At 41.8% G+C, this 19,163-nt stretch overlaps 1 protein-coding gene across 7 annotated transcripts in view; it reads left to right on the forward strand.

Annotated features, from left to right (window-relative positions):
- LOC139746355 (ralA-binding protein 1-like) overlaps positions 1-19,163 on the forward strand; it is a 248,109-nt gene that overhangs the window by 100,213 nt on the left and 128,733 nt on the right. For 3 of the 7 annotated variants that reach the window (XM_071657536.1, XM_071657537.1, XM_071657538.1), the window contains one exon: positions 12,993-13,067. The exons of the other annotated variants lie outside the window; for them this stretch is intronic. The gene's annotated coding sequence lies outside the window, so the exon portion shown is untranslated. The remainder of the gene's footprint in view (positions 1-12,992; positions 13,068-19,163) is intronic. 7 annotated transcript variants of the gene reach the window in all.

Here is a 19,163-nt window from a genome sequence, read left to right on the forward strand (position 1 = left end):
TGAGAGAGCTTGGGAAGTGAGTCAGTTGTTGTTCGCTGATGATACAGCGCTGGTGGCTGATTCATGTGAGAAACTGCAGAAGCTGGTGACTGAGTTTGGTAAAGTGTGTGGAAGAAGAAAGTTAAGAGTAAATGTGAATAAGAGCAAGGTTATTAGGTACAGTAGGGTTGAGGGACAAGTCAATTGGGAGGTAAGTTTGAATGGAGAAAAACTGGAGGAAGTGAAGTGTTTTAGATATATGGGAGTGGATCTGGCAGCGGATGGAACCATGGAAGCGGAAGAGGATCATAGGGTGGGGGAGGGGGCGAAAATTCTGGGGGCCTTGAAGAATGTGTGGAAGTCGAGAACATTATCTCGGAAAGCAAAAATGGGTATGTTTGAAGGAATAGTGGTTCCAACAATGTTGTATGGTTGCGAGGCGTGGGCTATGGATAGAGTTGTGCGCAGGAGGATGGATGTGCTGGAAATGAGATGTTTGAGGACAATGTGTGGTGTGAGGTGGTTTGATCGAGTGAGTAACGTAAGGGTAAGAGAGATGTGTGGAAATAAAAAGAGCGTGGTTGAGAGAGCAGAAGAGGGTGTTTTGAAGTGGTTTGGGCACATGGAGAGGATGAGTGAGGAAAGATTGACCAAGAGGATATATGTGTCGGAGGTGGAGGGAGCAAGGAGAAGAGGGAGACCAAATTGGAGGTGGAAAGATGGAGTGAAAAAGATTTTGTGTGATCGGGGCCTGAACATGCAGGAGGGTGAAAGGAGGGCAAGAATAGAGTGAATTGGAGCGATGTGGTATACCGGGGTTGACGTGCTGTCAGTGGATTGAATCAAGGCATGTGAAGCGTCTGGGGTAAACCATGGAAAGCTGTGTAGGTATGTATATTTGCGTGTGTGGATGTATGTATATACATGTGTATGGGGGGGGGTTGGGCCATTTCTTTCGTCTGTTTCCTTGCGCTACCTCGCAAACGCGGGAGACAGCGACAAAGTATAAAAAAAAAATATATATATATATATATATATATATATATATATATATATATATATATATATATATATATATATATATCTTTCTTTCTTTCAAAGCTATTCGCCATTTCCCGCGTTAGCGAGGTAGCGTTAAGAACAGAGAACTGGGCCTTTTTGGGAATATCCTCACCTGGCCCCCTCTCTGTTCCTTCTTTTGGAAAAAAAAAAAATGAGAGTGGAGGATTTCCAGCCCCCCGCTCCCTCCCCTTTTAGTCGCCATTCTACGACACGCAGGGAATACGTGGGAAGTATTCTTTCTCCCCTATCCCCAGGGATATATATATATATATATATATATATATATATATATATATATATATATATATATATATATATATATATATATATATATATCTTTCTTTTCTTTTAAACTATTCGCCATTTCCCGCATTAGCGAGGTAGCGTTAAGAACAGAGAACTGGGCCTTTTTTGGAATATCTTCACCTGGCCCCCTCTGTTCCTTCTTTTGGAAAATAAAAAAAAAAACGAGAGGGGAGGATTTCCAGCCCCCCACTCCCTCCCCTTTTAGCGCCTTCTACGACACGCAGGGAATACGTGGGAAGTATTCTTAATCCCCTATCCCCAGGGATATATATATATATATATATATATATATATATATATATATATATATATATATATATATATATATATATATATATATATTCCTGGTAAATTATATGGGAGGGTATTGATTGAGAGGGTGAAGGCATGTACAGAGCATCAGATTGGGGAAGAGCAGTGTGGTTTCAGAAGTGGTAGAGGATGTGTGGATCAGGTGTTTGCTTTGAAGAATGTATGTGAGAAATACTTAGAAAAGCAAATGGATTTGTATGTAGCATTTATGGATCTGGAGAAGGCATATGATAGAGTTGATAGAGATGCTCTGTGGAAGGTATTAAGAATATATGGTGTGGGAGGCAAGTTGTTAGAAGCAGTGAAAAGTTTTTATCGAGGATGTAAGGCATGTGTACGTGTAGGAAGAGAGGAAAGTGATTGGTTCTCAGTGAATGTAGGTTTGCGGCAGGGGTGTGTGATGTCTCCATGGTTGTTTAATTTGTTTATGGATGGGGTTGTTAGGGAGGTAAATGCAAGAGTTTTGGAAAGAGGGGCAAGTATGAAGTCTGTTGGGGATGAGAGAGCTTGGGAAGTGAGTCAGTTGTTGTTCGCTGATGATACAGCGCTGGTGGCTGATTCATGTGAGAAACTGCAGAAGCTGGTGACTGAGTTTGGTAAAGTGTGTGGAAGAAGAAAGTTAAGCGTAAATGTGAATAAGAGCAAGGTTATTAGGTACAGTAGGGTTGAGGGTCAAGTCAATTGGGAGGTGAGTTTGAATGGAGAAATACTGGAGGAAGTGAAGTGTTTTAGATATCTGGGAGTGGATCTGGCAGTGGATGGAACCATGGAAGCGGAAGTGGATCATAGGGTGGGGGAGGGGGCGAAAATTCTGGGGGCCTTGAAGAATGTGTGGAAGTCGAGAACATTATCTCGGAAAGCAAAAATGGGTATGTTTGAAGGAATAGTGGTTCCAACAATGTTGTATGGTTACGAGGCGTGGGCTATGGATAGAGTTGTGCGCAGGAGGATGGATGTGCTGGAAATGAGATGTTTGAGGACAATGTGTGGTGTGAGGTGGTTTGATCGAGTGAGTAACGTAAGGGTAAGAGAGATGTGTGGAAATAAAAAGAGCGTGGTTGAGAGAGCAGAAGAGGGTGTTTTGAAGTGGTTTGGGCACATGGAGAGAATGAGTGAGGAAAGATTGACCAAGAGGATATATGTGTCGGAGGTGGAGGGAACGAGGAGAAGAGGGAGACCAAATTGGAGGTGGAAAGATGGAGTGAAAAAGATTTTGTGTGATCGGGGCCTGAACATGCAGGAGGGTGAAAGGAGGGCAAGGAATAGAGTGAATTGGAGCGATGTGGTATACCGGGGTTGACGTGCTGTCAGTGGATTGAATCAAGACATGTGAAGTGTCTGGGGTAAACCATGGAAAGCTGTGTAGGTATGTATATGTGCGTGTGTGGACGTATGTATATACATGTGTATGGGGGGGGGTTGGGCCATTTCTTTCGTCTGTTTCCTTGCGCTACCTCGCAAACGCGGGAGACAGCGACAAAGTATAAAAAAAAAAAAAAAAATATATATATACATATGCTATAATAATATATATATATATATATATATATATATATATATATATATATATATATATATATATATATTTTTTTTTCTTTTATACTTTGTCGCTGTCTCCCGCGTTTGCGAGGTAGCGCAACGAAACAGACGAAAGAAATGCGCGCGCGCCCCCCCCCCCCCATACACATGTATATACATACCTACACAGCTTTCCATGGTTTACCCCAGACGCTTCACATGCCTTGATTCAATCCACTGACAGCACGTCAACCCCAGTATACCACATCGCTCCAATTCACTCTATTCCTTGCCCTCCTTTCACCCTCCTGCATGTTCAGGCCCCGATCACACAAAATCTTTTTCACTCCATCTTTCCACCTCCAATTTGGTCTCCCTCTTCTCCTTGCTCCCTCCACCTCCGACACATATGTCCTCTTGGTCAATCTTTCCTCACTCATTCTCTCCATGTGCCCAAACCACTTCAAAACACCCTCTTCTGCTCTCTCAACCACTCTCTTTTTATTTCCACACATCTCTCTTACCCTTACGTTACTCACTCGTCAAACTACCTCACACCACACATTGTCCTCAAACCTCTTATTTCCAGCACATCCATCCTCCTGCGCACAACTCTATCCATAGCCCACGCCTCGCAACCATACAACATTGTTGGAACCACTATTCCTTCAAACATACCCATTTTTGCTTTCCGAGATAATGTTCTCGACTTCCACACATTCTTCAAGGTCCCTAGAATTTTCGCCCCCTCCCCCACCCTATGATCCACTTCTGCTTCCATGGTTCCATCTGCTGCCAGATCCACTCCCAGATATCTAAAACACTTCACTTCCTCCAGTCCCTCTCCATTCAAACTCACCTCCCAATTGACTTGACCCTCAACCCTACTGTACCTAATAACCTTGCTCTTATTCACATTTACTCTTAACTTTCTTCTTCCACACACTTTACCAAACTCAGTCACCAGCTTCTGCAGTTTCTCACATGAATCAGCCACCAGCGCTGTATCATCAGCGAACAACAACTGACTCACTTCCCAAGCTCTCTCATCCCCAACAGACTTCATACTTGCCCCTCTTTCCAAAACTCTTACATTTACCTCCCTAACAACCCCATCCATAAACAAATTAAACAACCATGGAGACATCACACACCCCTGCCGCAAACCTACATTCACTGAGAACCAATCACTTTCCTCTCTTCCTACACGTACACATGCCTTACATCCTCGATAAAAACTTTTCACTGCTTCTAACAACTTTCCTCCCACACCATATATTCTTAATACCTTCCACAGAGCATCTCTATCAACTCTATCATATGCCTTCTCCAGATCCATAAATGCTACATACAAATCCATTTGCTTTTCTAAGTATTTCTCACATACATTCTTCAAAGCAAACACCTGATCCACACATCCTCTACCACTTCTGAAACCACACTGCTCTTCCCCAATCTGATGCTCTGTACATGCCTTCACCCTCTCAATCAATACCCTCCCATATAATTTCCCAGGAATACTCAACAAACTTATACCACTGTAATTTGAGCATTCACTCTTATCCCCTTTGCCTTTGTACAATGGCACTATGCACGCATTCCGCCAATCCTCAGGCACCTCACCATGAGTCATACATACATTAAATAACCTTACCAACCAGTCAACAATACAGTCACCCCCTTTTTTAAATAAATTCCACTGCAATACCATCCAAACCTGCTGCCTTGCCGGCTTTCATCTTCCGCAAAGCTTTCACTACCTCTTCTCTGTTTACCAAATCATTTTCCCTAACCCTCTCACTTTGCACACCACCTCGACCAAAACACCCTATATCTGCCACTCTGTCATCAAACACATTCAACAAACCTTCAAAATACTCACTCCATCTCCTTCTCACATCACCACTACTTGTTATCACCTCCCCATTTGCGCCCTTCACTGAAGTTCCCATTTGCTCCCTTGTCTTACGCACTTTATTTACCTCCTTCCAGAACATCTTTTTATTCTCCCTAAAATTTAATGATATATATATATATATATATATATATATATATATATATATATATATATCTTTTGCGCAATCCATCACTGATTCCCTAAACACATCCCATTCCTCCCCCACTCCCCTTACTTCCATTGTTCTCACCTTTTTCCATTCTGTACACAGTCTCTCCTGGTACTTCCCCACACAGGTCTCCTTCCCAAGCTCACTTACTCTCACCACCTTCTTCACCCCAACATTCACTCCTCTTTTCTGAAAACCCATACTAATCTTCACCTTAGCCTCTAGAAGATAATGATCAGACATCCCTCCAGTTGCACCTCTCAGCACATTAACATCCAAAAGTCTCTCTTTCGCACGCCTGTCAATTAACACGTAATCCAATAACGCTCTCTGGCCATCTCTCCTACTTACATAAGTATACTTATGTATATCTCGCTTTTTAAACCAGGTATTCCCAATCATCAGTCCTTTTTCAGCACATAAATCTACAAGCTCTTCACCATTTCCATTTACAACACTGAACACCCCATGCATACCAATTATTCCCTCAACTGCCACATTACTCACCTTTGCATTCAAATCACCCATCACTATAACCCAGTCTCGTGCATCAAAACCGCTAACACACTCATTTAGCTGCTCCCAAAACACTTGCCTCTCATGATCTTTCTTCTCATGCCCAGGTGCATATGCATGAGAAGAGTGGGAGGTGGGCTGTTTAGAAAGGGTAGTGAGTGGTGGGATGAAGAAGTAAGAGTATTAGTGAAAGAGAAGAGAGAGGCATTTGGACGATTTTTGCAGGGAAAAAATGCAATTGAGTGGGAGAAGTATAAAAGAAAGAGACAGGAGGTCAAGAGAAAGGTGCAAGAGGTGAAAAAAAGGGCAAATGAGAGTTGGGGTGAGAGACTATCAGTAAATTTTAGGGAGAATAAAAAGATGTTCTGGAAGGAGGTAAATAGGGTGCGTAAGACAAGGGAGCAAATGGGAACTTCAGTGAAGGGCGTAAATGGGGAGGTGATAACAAGTAGTGGTGATGTGAGAAGGAGATGGAATGAGTATTTTGAAGGTTTGTTGAATGTGTCTGATGACAGAGTGGCAGATATAGGGTGTTTTGGTCGAGGTGGTGTGCAAAGTGAGAGGGTTAGGGAAAATGATTTGGTAAACAGAGAAGAGGTAGTAAAAGCTTTGCGGAAGATGAAAGCCGGCAAGGCAGCAGGATTGGATGGTATTGCAGTGGAATTTATTAAAAAAGGGGGTGACTGTATTGTTGACTGGTTGGTAAGGTTATTTAATGTATGTATGACTCATGGTGAGGTGCCTGAGGATTGGCGGAATGCGTGCATAGTGCCATTGTACAAAGGCAAAGGGGATAAGAGTGAGTGCTCAAATTACAGAGGTATAAGTTTGTTGAGTATTCCTGGTAAATTATATGGGAGGGTATTGATTGAGAGGGTGAAGGCATGTACAGAGCATCAGATTGGGGAAGAGCAGTGCGGTTTCAGAAGTGGTAGAGGATGTGTGGATCAGGTGTTTGCTTTGAAGAATGTATGTGAGAAATACTTAGAAAAGCAAATGGATTTGTATGTAGCATTTATGGATCTGGAGAAGGCATATGATAGAGTTGATAGAGATGCTCTGTGGAAGGTATTAAGAATATATGGTGTGGGAGGCAAGTTGTTAGAAGCAGTGAAAAGTTTTTATCGAGGATGTAAGGCATGTGTACGTGTAGGAAGAGAGGAAAGTGATTGGTTCTCAGTGAATGTAGGTTTGCGGCAGGGGTGTGTGATGTCTCCATGGTTGTTTAATTTGTTTATGGATGGGGTTGTTAGGGAGGTAAATGCAAGAGTCCTGGAAAGAGGGGCAAGTATGAAGTCTGTTGGGGATGAGAGAGCTTGGGAAGTGAGTCAGTTGTTGTTCGCTGATGATACAGCGCTGGTGGCTGATTCATGTGAGAAACTGCAGAAGCTGGTGACTGAGTTTGGTAAAGTGTGTGGAAGAAGAAAGTTAAGAGTAAATGTGAATAAGAGCAAGGTTATTAGGTACAGTAGGGTTGAGGGTCAAGTCAATTGGGAGGTGAGTTTGAATGGAGAAAAACTGGAGGAAGTGAAGTGTTTTAGATATCTGGGAGTGGATCTGTCAGCGGATGGAACCATGGAAGCGGAAGTGGATCATAGGGTGGGGGAGGGGGCGAAAATTTTGGGAGCCTTGAAAAATGTGTGGAAGTCGAGAACATTATCTCGGAAAGCAAAAATGGGTATGTTTGAAGGAATAGTGGTTCCAACAATGCTGTATGGTTGCGAGGCGTGGGCTATGGATAGAGTTGTGCGCAGGAGGATGGATGTGCTGGAAATGAGATGTTTGAGGACAATGTGTGGTGTGAGGTGGTTTGATCGAGTAAGTAACGTAAGGGTAAGAGAGATGTGTGGAAATAAAAAGAGCGTGGTTGAGAGAGCAGAAGAGGGTGTTTTGAAATGGTTTGGGCACATGGAGAGAATGAGTGAGGAAAGATTGACCAAGAGGATATATGTGTCGGAGGTGGAGGGAACGAGGAGAAGAGGGAGACCAAATTGGAGGTGGAAAGATGGAGTGAAAAAGATTTTGTGTGATCGGGGCCTGAACATGCAGGAGGGTGAAAGGAGGGCAAGGAATAGAGTGAAATGGAGCGATGTGGTATACAGGGGTTGACGTGCTGTCAGTGGATTGAATCAAGGCATGTGAAGCGTCTGGGGTAAACCATGGAAAGCTGTTTAGGTATGTATATTTGCGTGTGTGGACGTGTGTATGTACATGTGTATGGGGGGGGGGTTGGGCCATTTCTTTCGTCTGTTTCCTTGCGCTACCTCGCAAACGCGGGAGACAGCGACAAAGTATAAAAAAAAAAAAAAAAAAAAAATATATATATATATATATATATATATATATATATATATATATATATATATATATATATATGTGCTGGAAATGAGATGTTTGAGGACAATGGGTGGTGTGAGGTGGTTTGATCAAGTAAGTAACGTAAGGGTAAGAGAGATGTGTGGAAATAAAAAGGGGTGGTTGAGAGAGCAGAGGAGGGTGTTTTGAAATGGTTTGGGCACATGGAGAGAATGAGTGAGGAAAGATTGACCAAAGGATATATGTGTCGGAGGTGGAGGGAACGAGGAGAAGTGGGAGACCAAATTGGAGGTGGAAAGATGGAGTGAAAAAGATTTTGTGTGATCGGGGCCCCTGAACATGCAGGAGGATGAAAGGAGTGCAAAGAATAGAGTGAATTGGATCGATGTGGTATACCGGGGTTGACGTGCTGTCAGTGGATTGAATCAGGGCATGTGAAGCGTCTGGGGTAAACCATGGAAAGTTGTGTAGGTATGTATATTTGCGTGTGTGGACGTATGTATATACATGTGCATGGGGGTGGGTTGGGCCATTTCTTTCGTCTGTTTCCTTGCGCTACCTCGCAAACGCGGGAGACAGCGACAAAGCAAAGAAAATATATATATATATATATATATATATATATATATATATATATATATATATATATATATATATATATATATATATATCTTTCTTTCATACTATTCGCCATTTCCTGCGTTAGCAAGGTAGCATTAAGAACAGAGGACTGGGCCTCTGAGGGAATAGCCTCACCTGGCCTCGTTCTCTGTTCCTTCTTTTGGAAAATTAAAAAAAAAACGAGAGGGGAGCATTTCCAGCCCTCCGCTCCCTCCCCTTTTAGTCGCCTTCTACGACACGCAGGGAATACGTGGGAAGTATTCTTTCTCCTATTCTCCCGCGTTAGCGAGGTAGCGCAAGGAAACAGATGAAAGAATGGGCCAACCCACCCACATACACATGTATATACGACATGTCCACACACGCAAATATACATACCAATACATCTCCATGTACACATATATATGCACACACAGACATATACATATGTACACATGTACATAATTCATACTGTCTGCCTTCATTTATTCCCATCGCCACTTCGCCACACATGGAATAACAACCCCCTCCCCCCTCATGTGTGTGAGGTAGCGCTAGGAAAAGACAACAAAGGCCCCATTCGTTCACACTCAGTCTCTAGCTGTCATGTAATAATGCACCGAAACCACAGCTCCCTTTCCACATCCAGGCCCCACAGAACTTTCCATGGTTTACCCCAGACGCTTCACATGCCCTGGTTTAATCCATTGACAGCACGTTGACTCCGGTATACCACATCGTTCCATTTCACTCTATTCCTTGCACGCCTTTCACCCTCCTGCATGTTCAGGCCCAAAGCACTCAAAATCTTTTTCACTCCATCTTTCCACCTCCAATTTGGTCTCCCACTTCTCCTCGTTCCCTCCACCTTTGACACATAATTCTTGGTCAATCTTTCCTCACTCATTCTCTCCATGTGACCAAACCATTTCAAAACACCCTCTTCTGCTTTCTCAACCACACTCTTTTTATTTCCACACATCTCTCTTACCCTTACATTACTTACTCGATCAAACCACCTCACACCACATATTGTCCTCAAACATCTCATTTCCTGCACATCCACCCTCCTGCACACAACTCTATCCATAGCCCACGCCTCGCGCCCATACAACATTGGTGGAACCACTATTCCTTCAAACATACCCATTTTTGCTTTCTGAGATAATGTTCTCGACTTCCAAACATTCTTCAAGGCTCCCAGAATTTTCACCCCCTCCCCCACCCTATGATTCAATTCTGCTTCCATGGTTCCATCTGCTGCCAGATCCACTCCCAGATGTCTAAAACATTTTACTTCCTCCAGTTTTTCTCCATTCAAACTTACCTCCCAATTGACTTTACCCTAAACCCTACTGTACCTAATAACCTTGCACTTATTCACATTTACTCCTAACTTTCTACTTTCACACACTTTACCAAACTCAGTCACCAGCTTCTCCAGTTTCTCACATGAATCAGCCACCAGCGCTGTATCATCAACAAACAGCACCTGACACTTCCCAAGCTCTCTCATCCACAACAGACTGTATACTTGCCCCTCTTTCCAAAACTCTTGCATTCACCTCCCTAACAACCCCATCCATAAACAAATTGAACAACCATGGAGACATCACACACCTCTGCCGCAAACCTACATTAACTGAGAACCAATCACTTTCCTCTCTTCCTACACGTACACATGCCTTACATCCTCGATAAAAACTTTTCACTGCTTCTAACAACTCTCCTCCCATACCATATATTCTTAATACCTTCCACAGAGCGTCTCTATCAACTCTATCATAAGCCTTCTCCAGATCCATAAATGCTACATACAAATCCATTAGCTTTTCTAAGTATTTCTCACATACATTTTTCAAAGCAAACACCTGATCCACACATCCTCTACCACTTCTGAAACCACACTGCTCTTCCCCAATCTGATGCTTTGTACATGCCTTCACCCTCTCAATCAATACCCTCTCATATAATTTCCCAGGAATACTCAACAAACTTATACCTCTGTAATTTGAGCACTCACTTTTATCCCCTTTGTGTTTGTACAATGGCACTATGCAAGCTTTCCGCCAATCCTGAGGCACCTAACCATGAATCATACATACGTTTAATAACCTTACCAACCAGTCAACAATACAGTCACCCCCTTTTTCAATAAATTCCACTGCAATACCATACAAACCTGCTGCCTTGCTGGCTTTCATCTCCCGCAAAGCTTTTACTACCTCTTCTCTGTTTACCAAATCATTTTCCCTAACCCTCTCACTTTGCACAACACCTCGACCAAAACACCCTATATCTGCCACTCTATCATCAAGCACATTCAACAAACCTTTAAAATACTCACTCCTTCTCCTTCTCACATCACCGTTACTTGTTATCACCTCCCCATTAGCCCCTTCACTGAAGTTCCCATTTGCTCCCTTGTCTTACGCACTTTATTTACCTCCTTCCAAAACATCTTTTTATTCTCCCTAAAATTTAATGATACTCTCTCACCCCAACTCTCATTTGCCCTCTTTTTTACCTCTTGCGCCTTTCTCTTGACCTCCTGCCTGTTTCTTTTATAAATCTCCCACTCATTTGCATTTTTTCCCCAGCAAAAATCGTCCAAATGCCTCTCTCTTGTCTTTCACTAATAATCTTACTTCTTCATCCCACCACTCTTTACCCTTTCTAATCAACCCACCTCCCACACTTCTCATGCCACAAGCATCTTTTGCGCAAGCCATAACTGTTTCCCTAAATACATCCCATTCCTCCCCCACTGTGTGTGTGTGTGTGTGTGTGTGTGTGTTTATGAGTGGATGGGCTATTCTTTTTCTGCTTCCTGGAGGTACCTCACTGACACAGGAAACTGTGATTAAATATAATATACTGACTAAAAATTAACAAAATCAAAGCATAATGTTTTCCATAGATATCTATTGTAGATATTGATATATAGACTGGGTCTTCACATTATATAACAAAAGAATTTGTTTAGATTGCTACCTTTGTTGTATATTGACCTTATTGAAATGAGATGTTATCATAGTTTTATTGAGTAAAATAAAGTTGTTCTCATGTTCCATACTGCTAAGTAGTTCATCAGCATTTAATTTTTATCTTTATTTCATACGCCATTCCAGTCATGAAATTTTGACTCATTAATTCCATACACAGCTGTGTGGGAAACCTTAATGGACTATTTTCATTGTAGCACTGAAGTTCTGTACAGTATTTAATGAAGTAAGTAGTAGACAGGTTTGTCTTGATCACCAATGAAGAATTATTGTGGAAGTTAAAATGCTTTCCATTTTTCTGTTGATGTCACTGTTCTTACACTACAGCGCCACATGTTCTCTGCAACTTATTATCAGACTCCACCATATCCTACAGGGATGATATTTCGTCTAATTGTTTATCTTTGTTCCCCATCTCCTATTATTAATTTTTCTTTTGCTTTCTCAAGTCTCCCTCTGCTTTTATTGCTGTTTGTTCTTCCTCCTTTTTCTTCATTGGATGTAATGGCTGAGGTAATTCTTTCTCCATATTACATTGTAATACCTTAATGTAAGTGCCCTGTGCTCCACAAAGTATCCAGCCAAACCAGCATGTGGAATTTTTCAAATTTTTTAAGTGCTTGTGTCTGGTTTTTTGTGCTTGAAATACTGAAGACAAATACACAGAATTTCAAGGTTTAAGTTTGTATCATGCTGCTTTGACTGTTGGAAAGAATACATGATACTGATACAGTTAACCTGAATGTTGACAGATCTTAAAGAGCACCACTACCTGTCAAAAAATTACTTAGCTACTCTTGTTGCTTTCATTAACATGGACTCTGTGCAGTGATACCTATATGGCTTCTCGAATTTCAGTACTAAATACTGATGCTCTGTATTCTTTATTGGAGGTAAATATTTCAATGTGATGGAACTGGCATTGTTCATTATTGTTATATTTACCCAAATAAGAAAAAATGGGTTCTTGCATGACCACAGTGTTATATGTAATAGACACAGTATGTATTTTGTTAACAAAATGTTGTCAAGTAGACTGCACAGTGACATAAAGATAATAACTTTTGTGATGAGAAATGTGTATTTTATGATTTTCACGTAGAAACTCGTATACCAATTGACAAGACCGTTTATTTTTCTTGAAATTCTTTCATTTCTTCAAGGTCTCTTAACAGTGGTTTTGCTCCTACACTTTGGTATTATTAGCTGCATTGAAAGGGTTTGTTTTTTCTTTTCTGTGTTTTATTAGCATCTTTAACTTGATGTGCACAATATGTGTTGTTTTCTCACTGTGTTTGTCTACCCCTAACAGTGTAAGCACGAGACTGAGTTGCAGAGGTGATATGCTTGATGATCTAATTTGCATGTCACTCATAAGCTAGAGCAGGTAATGTAGCCTTGACAGTTACTGGGGCTTGGGTGTATTGTAGACCTCTGGTGCATGTGATGACCTCTTTAGTTTAGACTGTAGCTTTGGTGTTTGATGATGGTAATTTAGGATTAAGTTGTTATGGTACTGTACTATTATCACATATATTAGTAGGACACAAATTGGTCTGTGTGCATAACATTATCATATATTCATTGCCCAAGTTAAACTGAAGTGTTTTCTTTGGAAAGACTTATATATAGATTTAAAGAAACTGTTCAAAAAGGCTTATCTTAGACTGAGATAATATGTGAGTATATATGTAAAGATAAGGAGTAGAAGGAAGAGAAGTGTGCATTTTGTTTCTTGTTGGGATAAGCATCATAGGTGTGAAATGGCCAGATGTTGACTTGTTCTGTCAGGATATTAACATGTAGGTTATATAATGTTTGGAATGGTCAGAGAAGATTTGTGAATGCAAAAGCAGTGAAAGTAAAAGGTGAGACAATAAAGAATAGTATTCTTTGATAGGATTTTAGTGAAAGACCAGCTGTGGTAATTTAGAGAAAAAGTTAAACTGGTTTTGAAGTTCTGCTGCATATACAATTGATTCATCATGCAGTCATACCCATCGTGTGGGTATTGGTGCTAAAGATGATACAAAATACATAGATTTAGGCCCAGGATCTTGACCATGATTATTGGAATCAGTGGTATATGTATAAGGTAAGTTATCATGGTGGAAAGCTGTCTCCAATGAGAAAATTTTTGTTTTCAATTATCGGGAGTAAAGCATTGTGGGTAAAATGTACGCTCATATTTTGTAACATATGTTAGGAGTTTTCTATGAAATCATTGATTTTACAGCAGTCAACTGTATAGTTTTAAAGGTTGTGTTTTAATATTATTTATTATTACTATATGTGATTGCTGATTCTTGTGTCAGCAAGATAGCTGAAGTTGGTGACTGAGTTTGGAAAAGTGTGTGAAAGGAGAAAGATGACAGTAAATTTGAATAAGAGCAAGGTTATTAGCTTCAGGGTGGTTGAGGGATAATTTAGTTGGGATGTAAATTTGAATGGAGAAATATTGGAGGAAGTGAAGTGTTTTAGATATCTGGGAGTGGATTTGACTCACTTCCCACGTAAGGGGAAGTGAGTCACAGGGCGGGGAAGGGGACGAAGGTTCTGGGAGCAATGAAGAATGTATGGAAGGAGAGAACATTACCTTGGAGAGCAAAAATGGGTATGTTTAAAGGAGTAGTGGTTCCAACAATGTTGTATGGTTGTGAGGCATGGGCTCTAGATAGGGTTGTACAGAGGAGGGTGGATGTTTTGGAAATTCATTGTTTAAGGACAATATGTGGTGTGAGTTGGTTTGATTGAGTAAGTTATGAAAGGGTAAGAGAGAAGTGTGGAAATGAAAAGAGTATGGTTGAGAGAGCAGAAGAGTATGTGTGGAAATGGTTTGGACATATCGAGAGAATGAGTGAGGAAAGATTGACATAAAGGATATATGTGCCAGAGGTGGAGGGTACAAGGAGAAGGAGACCATATTGGAGGTGGAAGGATGGAATGAAAAAGATTTTGAGCGATTGGGGCTTGAGCATACAGGAGGGTGAGAGGCATACAAGGAATAGAGTGAATTGGAATGATGTGGTATACCAGGGTTGACGTGCTGTCAGTGGACTGAACCAGGGCATGTGAAGCGTCTGGGGTAAACCACGGAAAGGTCTGTGGGGCCTGCTACATGCATCTTTTGCACATGCCATCACTGCTTCCTAAAAACATCCCATTCCTCATCCACTCCCCTCACATCATTTACTCTCAACTTTTGCCATTCTACACTCAATCTCTTTTGGTACTTCCTCACACAAGTCTCCTTTCCAAGCTCACTTACTCTGACCACTGTCTTCTCCCCAACATTCTCTCTTCTATTTTGAAAACCTCTACAAATCTTCTACTTCATCTCCACAAGATAATGATCAGACATCCCTCCAGCTGCAACTCCCAGCACATTAACATTCAAAAGTCTCTCTTTTACATGCCTATCAATTAACACTTAATCCAGTTATGCAATTTCACCATCTCTCCTAGTCACATACATATACTTATGTATATCCCTCTTTTTAAATCAGGTATTCCCATTCACCAGTCTCTTTACAGCACACAAATACACAAGCTCTTCACCATTTCCATTCACAACACTGAATACCCCATGTACACCAATTATACCCTCAACTGCCACATTACTCACCTTTGCATTTAAATCACCCATTTCTAATACCCGGTCACATGCACCAAAGCTACTGACACACTCACTTAGCTGCTCCCTAAACACTTGCCTCGTGAACTTTCTTTTCATGACCAGGTGTGTAAGCACCAATAATAACCCATCATTCTCCATACACTTTCAGTTTTAGGGTGTTTTGGTCCAGGTGGTGTGCGAAGTAAGAGGGTCAGGGAGAATGATTTGGTAAACAAAGAAGAGGTAGTGAAAGCTTTGTGGAAAATGAAAGCCAGTAAGGTGGCAGGTTTGGATGGTACTGCAGTGGAATTTATTAAAAAAGGGGGTGACTGTTGTTGACTGGTTGGTGAGGATATTCAGTGTATGTGTGGTTCATGGTGAAGTGCCTGAGGATTTGTGGAATGCATGTATAGTGCCATTGTACAAAGGAAAAGGGGATAAAGGTGAGTGTTCAAATTACAGAGGTATAAGTTTGTTGAGTATTCCTGGGAAATTATATGGGAGGGTATTGATCGAGAGAGTCAAGGCATGTACAGAGTGCCAGATTGGGGAGGAGCAGTGTGGTTTCAGAAGTAGTAGAGGATGTGTGGATCAGGTGTTTGATTTGAAATTTTTTTTTTTTTTTTTTTTTTTTTTTTTTTTTATACTTTGTCGCTGTCTCCCGCATTTGCGAGGTAGCGCAAGGAAACAGACGAAAGAAATGGCCCCCCCCCCCCCATACACATGTACATACACACGTCCACACACGCAAATATACATACCTACACAGCTTTCCATGGTTTACCCCAGATGCTTCACATGCCTTGATTCAATCCACTGACAGCACGTCAACCCCTGTATACCACATCGCTCCAATTCACTCTATTCCTTGCCCTCCTTTCACCCTCCTGCATGTTCAGGCCCCGATCACACAAAATCTTTTTCACTCCATCTTTCCACCTCCAATTTGGTCTCCCTCTTCTCCTCGTTCCCTCCACCTCCGACACGTATATCCTCTTGGTCAATCTTTCCTCACTCATTCTCTCCATGTGCCCAAACCATTTCAAAACACCCTCTTCTGCTCTCTCAACCACGCTCTTTTTATTTCCACACATCTCTCTTACCCTTACGTTACTTACTCGATCAAACCACCTCACACCACACATTGTCCTCAAACATCTCATTTCCAGCACATCCATCCTCCTGCGCACAACTCTATCCATAGCCCACGCCTCACAACCATACAGCATTGTTGGAACCACTATTCCTTCAAACATACCCATTTTTGCTTTCCGAGATAATGTTCTCGACTTCCACACATTTTTCAAGGCTCCCAAAATTTTCGCCCCCTCCCCCACCCTATGATCCACTTCCGCTTCCATGGTTCCATCCGCTGACAGATCCACTCCCAGATATCTAAAACACTTCACTTCCTCCAGTTTTTCTCCATTCAAACTCACCTCCCAATTGACTTGACCCTCAACCCTACTGTACCTAATAACCTTGCTCTTATTCACATTTACTCTTAACTTTCTTCTTCCACACACTTTACCAAACTCAGTCACCAGCTTCTCCAGTTTCTCACATGAATCAGCCACCAGCGCTGTATCATCAGCGAACAACAACTGACTCACTTCCCAAGCTCTCTCATCCCCAACAGACTTCATACTTGCCCCTCTTTCCAGGACTCTTGCATTTACCTCCCTAACAACCCCATCCATAAACAAATTAAACAACCATGGAGACATCACACACCCCTGCCGCAAACCTACATTCACTGAGAACCAATCACTTTCCTCTCTTCCTACACGTACACATGCCTTACATCCTCGATAAAAACTTTTCACTGCTTCTAACAACTTGCCTCCCACACCATATATTCTTAATACCTTCCACAGAGCATCTCTATCAACTCTATCATATGCCTTCTCCAGATCCATAAATGCTACATACAAATCCATTTGCTTTTCTAAGTATTTCTCACATACATTCTTCAAAGCAAACACCTGATCCACACATCCTCTACCACTTCTGAAACCGCACTGCTCTTCCCCAATCTGATGCTCTGTACATGCCTTCACCCTCTCAATCAATACCCTCCCATATAATTTACCAGGAATACTCAACAAACTTATACCTCTGTAATTTGAGCACTCACTCTTATCCCCTTTGCCTTTGTACAATGGCACTATGCACGCATTCCGCCAATCCTCAGGCACCTCACCATGAGTCATACATACATTAAATAACCTTACCAACCAGTCAACAATACAGTCACCCCCTTTTTTAATAAATTCCACTGCAATACCATCCAATCCTGCTGCCTTGCCGGCTTTCATCTTCCGCAAAGCTTTTACTACCTCTTCTCTGTTTACCAAATCATTTTCCCTAACCCTCTCACTTTGCACACCACCTCGACCAAAACACCCTATATCTGCCACTCTGTCATCAGACACATTCAACAAACCTTCAAAATACTCATTCCATCTCCTTCTCACATCACCACTACTTGTTATCACCTCCCCATTTACGCCCTTCACTGAAGTTCCCATTTGCTCCCTTGTCTTACGCACCCTATTTACCTCCTTCCAGAACATCTTTTTATTCTCCCTAAAATTTACTGATAGTCTCTCACCCCAACTCTCATTTGCCCTTTTTTTCACCTCTTGCACCTTTCTCTTGACCTCCTGTCTCTTTCTTTTATACTTCTCCCACTCAATTGCATTTTTTCCCTGCAAAAATCGTCCAAATGCCTCTCTCTTCTCTTTCACTAATACTCTTACTTCTTCATCCCACCACTCACTACCCTTTCTAAACAGCCCACCTCCCACTCTTCTCATGCCACAAGCATCTTTTGCGCAATCCATCACTGATTCCCTAAATACATCCCATTCCTCCCCCACTCCCCTTACTTCCATTGTTCTCACCTTTTTCCATTCTGTACACAGTCTCTCCTGGTACTTCCCCACACAGGTCTCCTTCCCAAGCTCACTTACTCTCACCACCTTCTTAGAAAAGCAGATGGATTCATATGTAGCATTTATTGATCTGGAGAAGGTATATGAGAAGAGTTGATAGAGATGCTTTGTGAAAGGTATCAAGAGTATATGGTCTGGGAGGTAAGTTGCTATAAGCAGTAAAAAGTTTTCATCGAGGATATAAGGCATGTGTACATGTAGGAAGAGAGGAAAGTGAGTGGTTCCCAGTGAATGTTGGTTTGCGGCAGGGGTGTGTTATGTCTCCATGGTTATTTAAGCTGTTTATGGATGGGGTTGTTAGGGAGGTAAATGCAAGAGTTTTGGAGAGGGGGCAAGTATGCAGTCTGTAGTGGATGAGAGGGTTTGGGAAGTGAGTCAGTTGTTGTTCGCTGATGATATAGCGCTGTTGGCTGATTCGGGTGAGAAACTGCAGAAGTTGGTGACTGAGTTTGGTAAAGTGTGCGAAAGAAGAAAGCTGATAGTAAATGTGTATAAGAGCAAGGTTATTGGGTTTAGTAGGGTTGAGGAACAAGTAAATTGGGAGGTAAGTTTGAATGGAGAAAAACTGGAGGAAGTGAAGTGTTTTAGATATCTGGGAGTGGATTTGACAGCAGATGGAACCATGGAAGCAGAAGTGAGTCACAGGGTGGGGGAGGGGGCGAAAGTTCTGGGAGCATTGAAAAATGTGTGGAAATCGAGAACGTTATCTTGGAAAGCAAAAATGGTATGTTTGAAGGAATAGTGGTTCCAACAATGTTATATGGTTGTGAGGCGTGGGCTATAGATAGAGTTGTGTGGAGGAGGGTGGATGTGATGGAAATGAGGTGTTTCAGGACAATGTGGTGTGAGGTGGTTTGATCGAGTAAGTAATGAAAGGGTAAGAGAGATGTGTGGTAATAAAACGTGATGT

This window comes from Panulirus ornatus, chromosome 64, assembly GCF_036320965.1.
Source record: "Panulirus ornatus isolate Po-2019 chromosome 64, ASM3632096v1, whole genome shotgun sequence".
NCBI lineage: Eukaryota > Metazoa > Arthropoda > Malacostraca > Decapoda > Palinuridae > Panulirus > Panulirus ornatus.